Genomic DNA, 13870 nt, shown 5'->3' on the forward strand with positions numbered 1-13870 from the left:
TTTATAAAATAATAATGTGTTGTAACATTTAATGGGGTCGTTTTGATCTTTGGGGGTTGTTCATATTGGCTCATAGTCGTGATCTCAACTCTTTCTACACACAACCAAATCTCTCTCTATAATGTATATATATACATACGTAAATAATGACAAAATGAATAAAATCTTCAATATCTAGGTTGAAGATTTCCAAAGCTGTAGTCTTGTATATCTCCACATTTTTTACATATACCAAGAAGGTAATTGCTTATATGATATCAGCCTGCATTATCAGACAAGATGACATTACTGTAAATTGATAAGAACATTATATAAATATGAAATGTGTGGAAATGGAGTTATTTTCATTACAATGGGATCACTGTAGTTTGCAGTCACATGGGAATGACTGTGCACGAGGCTGCCATAGATAAAATTCTACAGTCGAATGGAAGACAACTTTTCCATCGTATTTCCCTATAATTCATTTTTAATATTTCCATATGAAGCATGTGGGGTGAAAGGGGTTTGTCCAAGTCTGGAGTTGGGAAATAACATGTGACATTACCGTAAAGATTCTAATTCTGGCTGCATAAGTGAACTCAAACTACAGCTTGTGGATATTTGGAGGGTATTTAATTAAAAGTGGATTATAAGTATGTTGGATAAACAAAGATCAGATTAACAAATAACTGTACAGTATTTTCCCATTTCCTAATGCAAATTTGACTTGGGTTGGTTTGGCGATACAGAAGAATGGATCCATGACACTTCTAGAATATTAAGTCATGGGCTCGGCTTGAAATTAAAAGGAAAAGACTTGCAGAAGTTGTTTGATCCCCTCACCTTATGTCGAGATAACCTCATTAACAATGCATGACTTGTGTGTGTCTCTGTATAAAATATTTAGTTCTAATCAATAGCAGCCATATGCATCTGTAAGATTTTTGTCTGATAACATTGATTTCCAATTTTCTAGGCCAATATCTATTAATCAAGCAATGTAGCTATTAACCTAGAGATGTACATTTATTATGTGCCTTGTGAGACAAAGTTTGGGGGACTCTGAAATATGCTGAATTGAATTTACCATTCATCAATGATCATTAAGGCACTGACTCCTGATAACTGTCACTACACTCTAGTGCCCTATCCTGGAAACAAAGAGTGCAAAGCAGGACCTCACTCTGGATGGGACACTAATCCATTGAAGGGAACACACACAGGGACAATTTAGAGACACCACCTAACCCAGCAATGGGAGAAGACAATGGAGCACCCAGACAAAACCCATGTAGGTTCTGGGTGAAAATACAAATTCCACACAAAAGACAACCCAGACCTTTATCTAACTCAAGAATGAGGTGCTATGAGGCAGCAGCACTAACTGCCATTCCTTGACATTTTGGTTTTATTAAATTCAATTTTAAGTATTTACAGTATGTGTATACTTAACATGATGATGATACAAAGACTTTAATAATAAAGCGTGTGGAACATTTTTGATAAATTATGAATGGACTGTAAAACTTTTTAGCACGATGCACAGCATGCTACTGCCAGAGACAGTATTGATCATGATCTAGAGTTGGCAACCCCAAAGAAAAATATCTGAAAAATAAGATTACAAATAGTTTTTAATGCACATGCATATATTAATATTTTATTCATTCATTTTAAAGGAAATGTTTTGGCTGGACTTCCATGATAAAGCTGAATGACAACATCTTTTCAGTGCCCGAAAGTAGTTTTAGTTTGTTTTCAGAAAGAGTTTTTACTTTAGACACCAGACGACCTTGATGTGATAGACTGCAGGACTTTGTGACTCTGTGTTCTGTGCTATCCAACACTGAGTGAAAAAGGGAGGAAGGAATGGATTTATTGACTTGTGACTTTGACTCAGGCCTGTGTATCAGGGTTGTTATTATGTGGAATGATTAGGTTGGAGGATGTCAGGGACAGCTTAATAAAGATGCACCCCAAACATTCCTAACTTATATGACATCAGGACAAATGAGAAAAATTTTTTTAATTTGATTTGAAAATGATTTTTGGCCAAGTCAAAATGACTTGATTGCTTTGTATCACTTGTTAACACACCAAAGAAACAAGAAGATGTCTCTCATCTCCAGAGAAACAAGAGAGTACACAGATAAAAATATATTTAGTAATGCTTATAAAGCAGCTCTGGATTATTTAGAATATGGATTTACAACAAACTGCCATTTTCTCATTCTGTTGTTCGTTTTTGTTTTAGTAGTATAAAGTCACTATACAAATTGTTTGCGTATGCTGTTTTGCTACACTTCTGTACAACAGATAGAAGTGTCTCTCGTACCTGAGCAATAACTTTAAATAAACTGTTATGTAAAAAATCCACATGGAATGCAAATATTGATATTTGAAAGCCAAAATTCAAAAGACAAAGCACCATGAATGTTGTGTATAGAACAATTATATATGATTATGAGTGTTCACAGCTAATCATGGGAAGATATTTAAGAATATTCACGAGTCAAAAATTATAGCTCATTTCTGACTCAGATATTTATTGTGAAACAGACACAGATACTAAGAATTCAGGGTCCATTTGCTTGTCTTATTGCATAAATTCAGATTCAATCGGGCTCTGATAGCATTTACATGGAAGCTACTGGGGGCAGTTAGATGGGTGTTGCATAATCAAGATTGTCACCAATGTAGGGCTCAGGGGGACTGATTGCTCACAGTAAAATAGTGCCTCTAGTAAACTTTAAACATCACTGTCCACACATGCTTAGGAGGAGTCAAGCTGTGATACTGTAAGAAGCAACAAGGTATGTTTTGAACTGGTCTATAATCTGCTAATGAAGAAAAACATGTTTCTACGTTTGCCAAGAAATTATTGGTTTCTATCCCTAGAATGTTCTTGAAGAGGTCCTGAGAGATCTTACAGAATCAGTAAATGTAAACAATATGTATGCATGACTGTAAGCTAGTATATACAAAGCAATTAGTACTCATTTAAGGTGGGTAGCTGCGTCAGGATGCGTAGGCCGAAACGTGTTTACTTTCTTCCTTTTTTCAGCATGGAATAAACCTATTACTTGTTCCTTTGCAGTACTCATTTAATATTGTTCATGTAACAACCATTCATACACAACCATCTGCATGCCTTAAACTTTTTTTTTAAATACAGATACTTTACTGAACAGGTACTGTATGTACTGTAGTACCACCTCTGAAGGTATATTATACTAATCGGGTCATTTATTTTGTCCTTAAAAGCAAATTCAAATGTGCATATTTTCAAATTTTTGCAATATGGGCTCATGATACAAATATTACAATTAATGGTTGTGTTGCTGTTCATGCCTGGCAAGCAAGCATGAAGTTACAAACCTATGAAGTGTATCCTTAGTGCGCTCAGCAAATTGACAAAACAGTGGTTTATAAACTACCTTGAGCACTCCCTCTCCATCTGCTTTGACCACTTACAGCATTTCCTCGTATCTGTTTCCAGCCCACACATGGAACAGTACAGTACATACAAGCTTCACAGTATGTATAAATCCTTCTATCACTGCCTGCGCCAAGGTTTAGAATTTTGTCTGCTAGAGGAAGCACAACTCTAATGAGAGATGAAGAAAATAATTTTTCTTCTTTTTTGTTCCAAAAATCGTCTGTTGGTTTAGATCCTTCAGCCTCACACAGTATTGTCATCTCGTTTTATAGCACCATCATTACATCTTAAACCACATTGTGATACACAGTGGCTTCTGTTTATGACTCCTGAAACTCCCACTCCATATATCACCTGCCATAAAAGGCATCAAACGGCATCTAGTAAAATGGCGCACAGTGGTCTAGGCAGAAGCCAGGCAAATTGTGCAATACCCTGCTGTGGTTAATGAGAGTGAAAATGTGGTTAGGCTTTTATTCAGATGATGTTCATTTGCAGGGCCATTGTCATGAGATGGCGAAGGAAGGATCTTTTGTTAACATGAAGGATAATATATTTTCTTTTGTGTTAGACACGTTCAATATGTCTGCATAGTTCTAGCTCTTTACTTGTCATTTATCAGCCTAGGCTCAAAACTTCTGGTAAATTGTGAGTTAGCGCTGTCGCTGTGTCTACCCAGTAGCCATTTAAAGTTGCCTGCCGGGTTCTCGCATATCGGTGGTTCTAATTTAACCACTGCACACAAGGTCTAACACTTTATCACGTAGATGCCCTTCGTATCTCTACTCTATTGAACTCTCTCACAGCTCTCACAAACAGGGGCAATTATAGAGTGCCCTATGCAGTGTTTACACCTTAAACTGCCACCAATTATAGCAAAATGACATCCGAGCACTCTCTTTATTTTTTCCTGAAACCCAGCAGCTTGTGAGAAGGCTTTGGGCTTGTCTATTGAGAGACTATAAGGTAATGCAAAGACTTAAGGAAAGCAGCCAGAGATGGACAAAGCCCGCAGTGTCAGGCAACAACCCTGAGTGATTAATGTCATCCTGGACCGTGAGAAGTCTGGACAAGTCCATTTTGCAGTAGCCAAAGCTGCACCTGGTCTGAGGACAAAACCAATGCAGCAGGGGTACTGTCACCTGGGCTGTCAATGCACTGCCTTTCAAATGCACGGAATTCCCCACAGTAATAAAAAAGGAGTGCATTTTGTCTGAAAGTGTGTGTGCATGGCTGAGTGTGTAAATGAACTGACCTATACACTCTACTAGCTTTCAAAACCATGAAACATCTGTTCCTCAAAAATGTTCATTATTTTTGTAAAATAATGCTGGAAGAAGATATATTCTATGCTGGACAAAACACTGTAATGATTAGGGAAAACTGCTAGACATGACCAAACCAGCTCCAAAATCAAATTTATTAACACTTGCAATATTTTGCTGTCTATTATTAGATTACTGGAGATATGACATCAGAATTTGGAATATTGCACTTGGTTGTTTATTTTGTTCTAAACTTCTCTATCTATAAATAACAAAGCTTGCCACAGATATTGGTAAAACAGGATTATTAGGATATACTATGATTAGTAGAGCTGTCTAAAATCAAAAGTCTGTTTAAGACTTTTGAACAAAATTAATTATTATTTTTTAATTTTTAAACGTATTACACTTTCCTGAAAAACAAAACAAACCAAGCACAACCAAGACAGAATTGTATAAATAAATATGTTTTATTCAGGTTAAATTCAAGATTTCTCTTACTTCTCAAAAAAGGAATATTTAAGCCAGTTGCTCAGAATTACTGCATCTTAAGAAGAACACAATTCATAGCTGAAGTAATAAATAAATAAGTTCTAAACTTGAACTCTCCTAATTGAGTGCTCCCTCCAGGGAATCCTTCAGGCATTCTTGCTGAGGAATGTGATCAAATGTGCCATCCTTACCCTGAGGATAAATAAAAACACAGCAGACTTCAGTTTGCTCCACTTCTTCAGCACTACATGTATGTTCAAGTGCATTTATATTTTATGATTTCTCTTTCTACTGCACTTTGTTTACTGTAAATTCTGATTTAGTTTGACTTCCATTGTTTCTGTGATCAAATATAATAATTAATCACATGAGCACTATTAAAAGAGAGGATAAGAACATTTGAGGTTCCAAGTGGAAACATTAAATTTACCTTATGTAGGAATAACTGATTTCAGTGTTTTGCTGCAATGTATTAGTATTGCAGAGCATACATTTATATATTGCATATACTGTACATATACTCTATGCAGCAGAGGAAAGGGTAAAGGTATCTTAAAAACTAAATACTGTACCTGTATTGCAATGTTATCATTTTAGTAGCCTTTATAGCTGCATATCACTAATTGCTTGTACATAAACTCAGTTTTCACACCAGTTTTCACCATTGTATTTGAGGACAATATGAAAGAAATTACAGTGTTAAAGTCAAAAGTTTTAAGTAGAGATGTTTACTTGGGGGAGACAAACACTGAAAGTATATATTTTTAATGTTTTGCACTTGCAAACGAACACCCTCATAAGGCCCATGCTCTGTTTTGCTCATAATGCGGCATGTACAGTTCTCTGAAGTTGCTTATTTACTGAGATGATGAAAAATCTGCTGTAATTGAGCCTGCAGTTGCTCTGACTGGGGGCTTTCCCTTGAGTCCACACCACAGGTGCACAGGACTAAAAGATATTGCAAAAGCCTATTTTAGTTCTCACTAAATCATTTGCAGATCCAGTGCTATCCGATCAATATTACAACAGGGTTTTAGTTGTTCAGCAAACAACTATACGTTAATTATCGTCTGGAAAGAATTTTCAAAGCATCCTGTATCCTCAGCTTTGCTGACAGATTTTCATATAGGAGCAAACAGTAAAGTATATATATATCAGTTCTGGCTTAAATTGTTTAAGTAAATTGCCAGTTACTTTTATATTAGAACATGATTCATCTGGAATTATGAGAAATTGTCTTATTTCTGTTACTAGAGTGCAACTGAATGTTAGATTTTTAAAAGTAATTAAAAGTTTTGTTTCTCTGATTTTTTTACATGCCTTTGTATTTATATTTCTCTAATGTATTTTTCTTCTGTTTTACTGTGTTTGTGCAATGATTTAGCATACAAGAAAGAGCACCATATTTTATAATATTTCAGTAAAATTGTGTGTGAAGCACAGACCCTCCTGTGAAAATATTAAACAAAATGAACACCTTAAGTAATTGCTTTAATGTTACAATTGTAACACTGGACAGTGGAACAGAGACTTCTGGCAGAGCAGGTTTTCAAGGCTATGAGCAAGACTGGATTCTGTTTGTTAAAATTTAATGTAGTTTAGCCCAATTCCCCTGAACATAAGTCTGCCAAGTTTCCAGAATATTTTTTTTCACCCACCCTTACACTTTTTAATAACTGACACAGGTAGAGCCTTATCTGTGCTTATGAGAATTTCCTTTGTGCAAGCAAGGTGAAATGTAGAAAATTACCATGTTTTATCATGCCGGACTAGAAGGCACAGGTGACACCCTGATCAGGTGTGCATGCATAATCACTTCCAAAAATAATCGCTGTTTTGAATAATTCCACCCAAAATCTTGCAGCTTCAACTTATTCTCGGGAAGTATCTCATAAATCTTTACAATGAATGTAAATCAAGAATCCGAGACTGCAGGCTCAGGGGCTCTAAGGAATCAAGCTGATTTTTTTTTTCTTTTTAATATATAAAGATGAACTGTTAGCTGCTTCATTCAAAAGGAAGAGAATGGAAAATATTTTGCATCTATCTGTGAAGAGATTTTTTTCCCCCATTGCCTCATACAGCATTGCTTCAATGTTATCTCTAAATACATTCTCTGTTTTGGCTTTGCAACTCACACAGTCACAGGCCCATATTAAAATAGCAAGCATGTGTGTATAATATGTATGGAGATGAATTATATACAGTACATTTATATATTTATATGTCATGAGATAAAGTAGACACAGGACAGATAAAAAATAACAAATACAATTGAAAATAAATAATTTCATATATATATATAACTTCTTTAATGCTTTAAAAAACAATAAGCCAGAAAAAAAAGTTTTAAAGGAAAAGAGATACTGCATTCTGGCAGAAATCTGGAAGGGTGGTGTTCTTAAATGACCGAGAAGTATACTGAAGAGAAAAAAAAGCATACAGTATATTTAAGAATGTTATAGCAGCACAGAAGATCTTACATCTTTATTAGACAAGCCTAAATAGAGACAGTTCTGCTTTTCTCAGAGACTCAAGCAAAAAAAAAGACAATGGAAAACAAGTATAGTTAATAACTATAATTCTATGTTATGATTATATAAATAAATGTTTAATTAGGCAGTGTCTAACTTCAATGGTTCTTCTTAAGTCCCTTCAAAAAAGCATCAAAGAAATATACATATTTCTGAACTGATAACATTGCATGTTTTCATCCAGCTATTAGTAATTCCTTCTCATATTTTTATTAAAAAGATACATTTTCAATAAGAATGGTTGCAATTTTGTTTGAAAACCAGATTGCAGAAATAAGACTAAATGGTTTCCAGAGATATTAGCGTGCATTGCATTCTACAGAACACGTTTTTTCAATTATATGTTTTGAGAGGAAATTTAAAGATGAAAAATATTCCAGTTTTGACTGCATCTCAAAAACAACAGATTTTAAAAGAAAATAATCTGATCAGAGAAAATTCTAATTGTTTTCCTGGCATTAAGAGTACAGAGTGATTAAGATGAACTACATAAGATGTGAAAACTGCAGGCTCTACACTCGCTCTAACTTTGTGTTTTTAATTGAGTATATCAATTGTGTACATGTCAGTATACAGTATGTTGTATCTTTAATCATTATAAGTTATAATAAGCAGTTTGAAGAACTCTTGGACCATTTACTTAGGCATACAACTGAAATATTTCATTAGGTTTGTTCATGAAACTGACCAGATAAGAGAACAAGAATCTGGCTAAATGCTAACTTTACAGTACTGTGCTTGAGTTTAAAAAAAGGTACCGTATCTAGTGGCAAAGTACAGTGGATTAGGAAGACATGCCAATGTTAAGAATAACATTTTTATACCAGAAATCAGAAATACACCATTCTGTTTAAAATTTAATTTATATCTAATTAGAACGACATACATTACGGCATGGTATAGTATCTGCACAACCTTCAGCCAAAAAGTTACAATATAAATATGTATTTAACATATTTCAGACAGATTTAAAAAAATGTAAGAACAAACAAATGTAAAAACTTTCTTAGTTCTTCTTGGGAACAAGGGATGGAAAAACAGCTAAAAATGCCCTACGACTTGAGTTACTGTTTTTATTTTTTCGAAAGATGAACATTGACTTGCATGAGAGTATTTTTCACAACTTTTGATAATATTTAGGGTTTGTTTCTGTAATTACAGATGAACATTCCTCATACCTGTTAAGGCAAATATATACAGTATAATAAAATATTTTATGATAGTATTTCAGTCCTTCCTAGAATTAGTTTTTTTCTACTGAATTTTACTTTTTTTAGTATCTGGATACATCTGTTTTGCATGAGATGCATAAAATGACAGGGCTTAGACAGCTACTGCATCCAGTGACAAAGATTACTGTCACCCACGTTCATCAGTTAATTCATCATTGGCAATGGTCCATTCCATTTCACTGTATCTTAGCAACAGCCAATCCCGATACTGTGATATTGCCATGTGATTTTGTAATACAGTACTCTTCAGAATACCTTTACATAAAAATAAGCTGATAATTTCAACTTTACATTTTTATTGTATTAACATAAAATATTTTGGATATTATATTGAAATTCATATCCCAACAATCTGATTCTACCACCTATTATGCAAAAAATGGCACAGTGGTTACTTGTTAATCTGGATGCATGCATAAAAAATATTTGCTTTGGATATTAGTTTTCTTCAGATATAGTAAAGAAAAAGAAAACTTCTTAGCAATAAAAAGGGGAACTTCTAAACATGCAAATTACATTGCTTGTTTTTTTTGATTAATGGCACAAAAACATACTCCTGTTAAAATGATTCTTTCAAGACACCATTTATTTCCCTTACAAATGCTTCATTAACAGTGGGATTCTAGAGTAAGTTGTATAATATAAAATAAAAAAATAAAACCTAATAGGTTGTTTAATTTGTTAGATAACGTCACAACATCAGGGCTGTCTAGAAGTCTCTTTTAGCATCTGCCGATAAAACCCTCAGCCAGAAATGTTTCATATTAATATAAATGTTGGTCTGTAAACTATCCCAAAGCAACAGAACAGGATTCCCCTTTCCTGAAGTCTGGAACCAGCTATGGATTGGGCTGTCTGTGACAAGTCTCAGCAACCTGATATAGTGCATCTTATCTACTTTTGGTTCACACTATTTATCATTGGTAATAATGACAAAAACAAAGCACACCTGACTGTTTATTGTAGTTGTAACAATGAAGTGCACATCAGGGGCATTTTGTCTTCATAAGGGGTATTTTCTTGATAGAAAAGGATAAAAAGGATAACCTTAGAGTTCCTTAAAAAGTACTTAAAATAAAATCATATTATTAGATAGATTTTTTTCTTTTGTGTACTTCTGTTTACCTGAAGGCTGTGTACATAAGCAAAAGGGGGAGTGATATTTTTATCTTCAAGAACGAGGCATCCTGTACTAGATTTATAATCAGATAATGACTTTGCTGTGCATTTTAACATAGAAAAAAGCACACACATTAATAGTTGTAATAAGGCTGGAATCTAAACCAAACAGCAAATACTGTAGTGTATGTACTGCAGAATGTTTTGACTAAAGGATGCCCTACGCTGCATTGGTGATTTAATATTTGCAATATATTTGTTGGCACATTTATGTGTATTTTAGTGTTCATTTTTGAATTGTAAAATAGTGATAAGGCCTTCAGAAACAGGATTAAAATACCAGCAACTAGAAAACAAATCTCCAAGACATGACATGCACACAAACACCAAAGTGATTAAAGTAACAGAAATAGAGTGTTATTTTCCATTCTCTTCTCTTGTGACATTGTAATGTTACCGCACACAACTTTATCTTGCATGAAAAGGTGAAGTCATGAGTGATTTCTCCAATTTAAAAGCACTCAACCCTCACAGTGCTAGAAATGAATATTTTGCATATATTCATGCAACAATGATTCAATTTAAGAATATTATTTGCAAACATTGCTTGAATTCTTCACAGCATTAATAACAAATTGTGGATAATATTACATCAATAAAAATGTATTTATTCTGACACATTTAAAATACACCAACAAAATTAATTAAAAAGTAAACAGTAACAGAAAAAAGGGGGAAAAAACAGAGGATGATCAAAAATTCTCCATCCTTTCTCCACTTTATAATGACCCAATTTTCAGATAATGAATTGCTCACAAAAATCCAAAAGCATAGATCATACAGTGTCTTTTTCATTCTTTTCTTTCAGTGTATTTTTTGATTGGCTCATAAGCTGAAATTCAGATACCAGATTGAATTACATTTCCATGAAATAAAGACAACAGAATATACATTTACATATTGTTTCTTCATTAGTTGTATCAAAGTGCTGTCCTTTCCCTTTAGTGAGCTATGGTATGTTTATGAATTAAATACAAGTAATTTTCTTTTTTAAAAAATAACAGAAATGTGATAAATATGTGATTAAACCTTTGTCATCAATTATAAAAGGTAGTTTGGGAGCTTTATGAATGATGAAGACAGCAATCACATTCTTCCAGCATCTGCTGATCACATATTATTTAGTTTTGTGAATGGAACACAAGGTAGGAGAATGTTATAGCACTTAGTTTTCATAGATAGAAAACCCATCAAAAAGAGAAGAACTCAAAACAACATCCTTCCTCAATTCCTCAAAAGCTCTTTTTCATCTCCCTGTGAGAGCTTTTAAAATAATTTTTCAAGATTTTTCTCAGCTGTTTAATAGGACATATTGACTCTCCCTCATGCCACTGGATGCAAGCTAGAATTGTCTTTCAATTACATGATGCAACTTGAAAGTAGAGGTTTAGATTCGTAATAGTGGGAAACATTTTTTGCTTTTGTTTGACATACAGTACATAGTTTCAGCCTTTCGATCAGATCTGAATACAGGGAAATATAGAGACAAAATATGTTAGGGGTTTATTTGGTGTACTCCTCAGACAGAGGCAGACAGACAGAATGTCAAGAGAACTGTAAGGATGGGGCTGACAATACAAACTCTCCCACATCGAGGAATGAGTTCGTAAGCTGCTGGAAGGGTGTGTGACAGAGATGTGCTCGAAGAAGTTCAGGAGGAGAAATATGTACATTTAGGAAAGTGGAAGTGGGTGAGGTTGGGATCTGACCTTCCACTCAAACTGCTGTTCAAAATCTCCATTGTCAGAATCACTTAGGTGACAAATACCTTTGCAATAGTTTTCTATGAATATTCTTTGTGTGGAACAACGCTGGTCCTACTGACATAATAGTTGAGTGACTGACAGAACTGTGCAGAAATTCCTTTATTAAGTAGAGAGTAAGTGTGATCACTCTTTCCTTTGTAAATACCAAAGACAAACACACCTGTGACAATTGAAATTGTCACAATGAATGACATTGAAATGCCATACGATATAATTCATTGAATGAATCAGAGCAGCAAATGCTACCGTGCCTTCTAAACCCAATCAGTTTTATTGGAGTACATTCCTACAGTATATGTCCAAGACCGGTATTGCTACCCTGGCTCATCCACTCACAATCAGTCAACATCCCTGCTATCTTTCACCAAGTACCATGCCTGCTTTTAGTGAACCTACTCACCTTGCCTTGTTATGTAAACTTCTTTCAGTCGCCTTTGAAAGAGAGTCATGAGACTCTAAGACAAAACACAGCTAAGATTAACAACTTCAAAATAATAACTGGATATTAGGAATAGAGAGGAAGAGGCACATCAAACCAAAAAAAAAAGATTCACCATTTATAATCCATGAAAAAAGTGCACAGTGCAAAATATAGGCAGTGTAAATTATTTTCATCACACGAAAAACTATAATCAGTGTTGTGCATGTTTGGTCTGAAAACCTCTTGTTATTTTGGGATCAACACACCTTTGCAAAGACACTGCTTTGTTGACCTTAATCTTTAGTGCAGTGATTTCTGTTTGCTCTTAGCAAGATGTCTGGCTTACCTGTTTGAGGTCTTGCTCTGTTTGAAGTTCTGCAAAACAAGAGAAGTGTTTAGTTTATAGTTTAGCTATTGATAAGATCAAGTCAACTGTTGAGCCCTGAAATAGCATATATGAAGGTTAACACATATTAGCCTATCCACCTTGGGGGTAGGGCATCTGATTTATTTTAGTTGATATATTTACTTTTGTATCTATTAGTCCTGATGCCTTGGTGAATTCTAGAATAAAGGGGCAACATATGATGGACTAATTAGTAAGGTTCTGTGCTAATCATTGTCCCTGACTAAAGGAAAATCTTTTTATGCCCTTGTATGTTAAAAATATCACACAGTGACAGTTGCAATAACTTATTACTTGTAACATCCTTATGTGCACATGTATCAATGCCAACATATAATCACTATGAAATACCAGAATTATGCAGATTAAATTGCTATAACCATTTCACAATAAAAGCAACAAAACAATCTAAAAAGACTGTTGAACTATGATTCATGTAAATTATACATGACAGGCAACGACAGACATCTGTGCTGTCCTTCTTAGGGCTCTTCAGTGAGGTGTATCTGCACAGAGAGGCAGGGTAGTATATAATAGTTGTTCATGTTTCTGCCTCACAGTTCTAGAGCAGTGAGCTTCATGAGCTCCCCTTCTTTGCATTGTTTTGTTCCATGTACACCAATTTTCTCCCAGCTGCTAGTGACATGATGATATGTTATTCTGTGAGGAGCAAGACTGGGAGACATTCTTCCTTAATCTGTCCTGTTTGAAGTAGTTTTGCTACAGTACCAATCCACATTGGGGCAAGAGTCAGCTAAAGAAGAGTGGGGTATAAAAGTATCATGATTGGACCCAGAGCTCAGTTGAATTTGGTTTTTGGTTGATTTACAGCAAAAATGATGGGCTAATCTGATTAAATAAAACATATCTTCAACTTTGATTAATATTTTAAACTGAACTTTTCAATTTTAGACTAGAAATAATTAATTAGAATCATGGTGTAACTGGCCAGCATAGGGATAAGATTTAATCAAGAAAGGTCCGGAGTTTTATGTTTGATGTGAAGTTGCAGCCTGAGATGCCTATGAAAGTGGCAAATTTCAACCTTTTTAAAGAATTCTGCTATGTTGGTGAGATCATGTAGTTCTTCCTTCCTCAAAAAATGGCTCCATGACTATGTTCAACAACCATGTTCAACAGATTGATGCCTAAGC

The 13870-nt window shown here is 34.5% G+C and overlaps 1 long non-coding RNA gene across 1 annotated transcript in view; it reads right to left on the reverse strand.

Annotated features, from left to right (window-relative positions):
• Positions 1 to 13870, reverse strand: part of LOC138223889 (uncharacterized) — a 455431-nt gene that overhangs the window by 72584 nt on the left and 368977 nt on the right. Inside the window, exon 9 of the long non-coding RNA XR_011182303.1 lies at positions 12657 to 12685. This is a non-coding gene — a long non-coding RNA (uncharacterized lncRNA). The remainder of the gene's footprint in view (positions 1 to 12656; positions 12686 to 13870) is intronic.

Source organism: Lepisosteus oculatus, chromosome 17, assembly GCF_040954835.1.
Source record: "Lepisosteus oculatus isolate fLepOcu1 chromosome 17, fLepOcu1.hap2, whole genome shotgun sequence".
Lineage (NCBI taxonomy): Eukaryota > Metazoa > Chordata > Actinopteri > Semionotiformes > Lepisosteidae > Lepisosteus > Lepisosteus oculatus.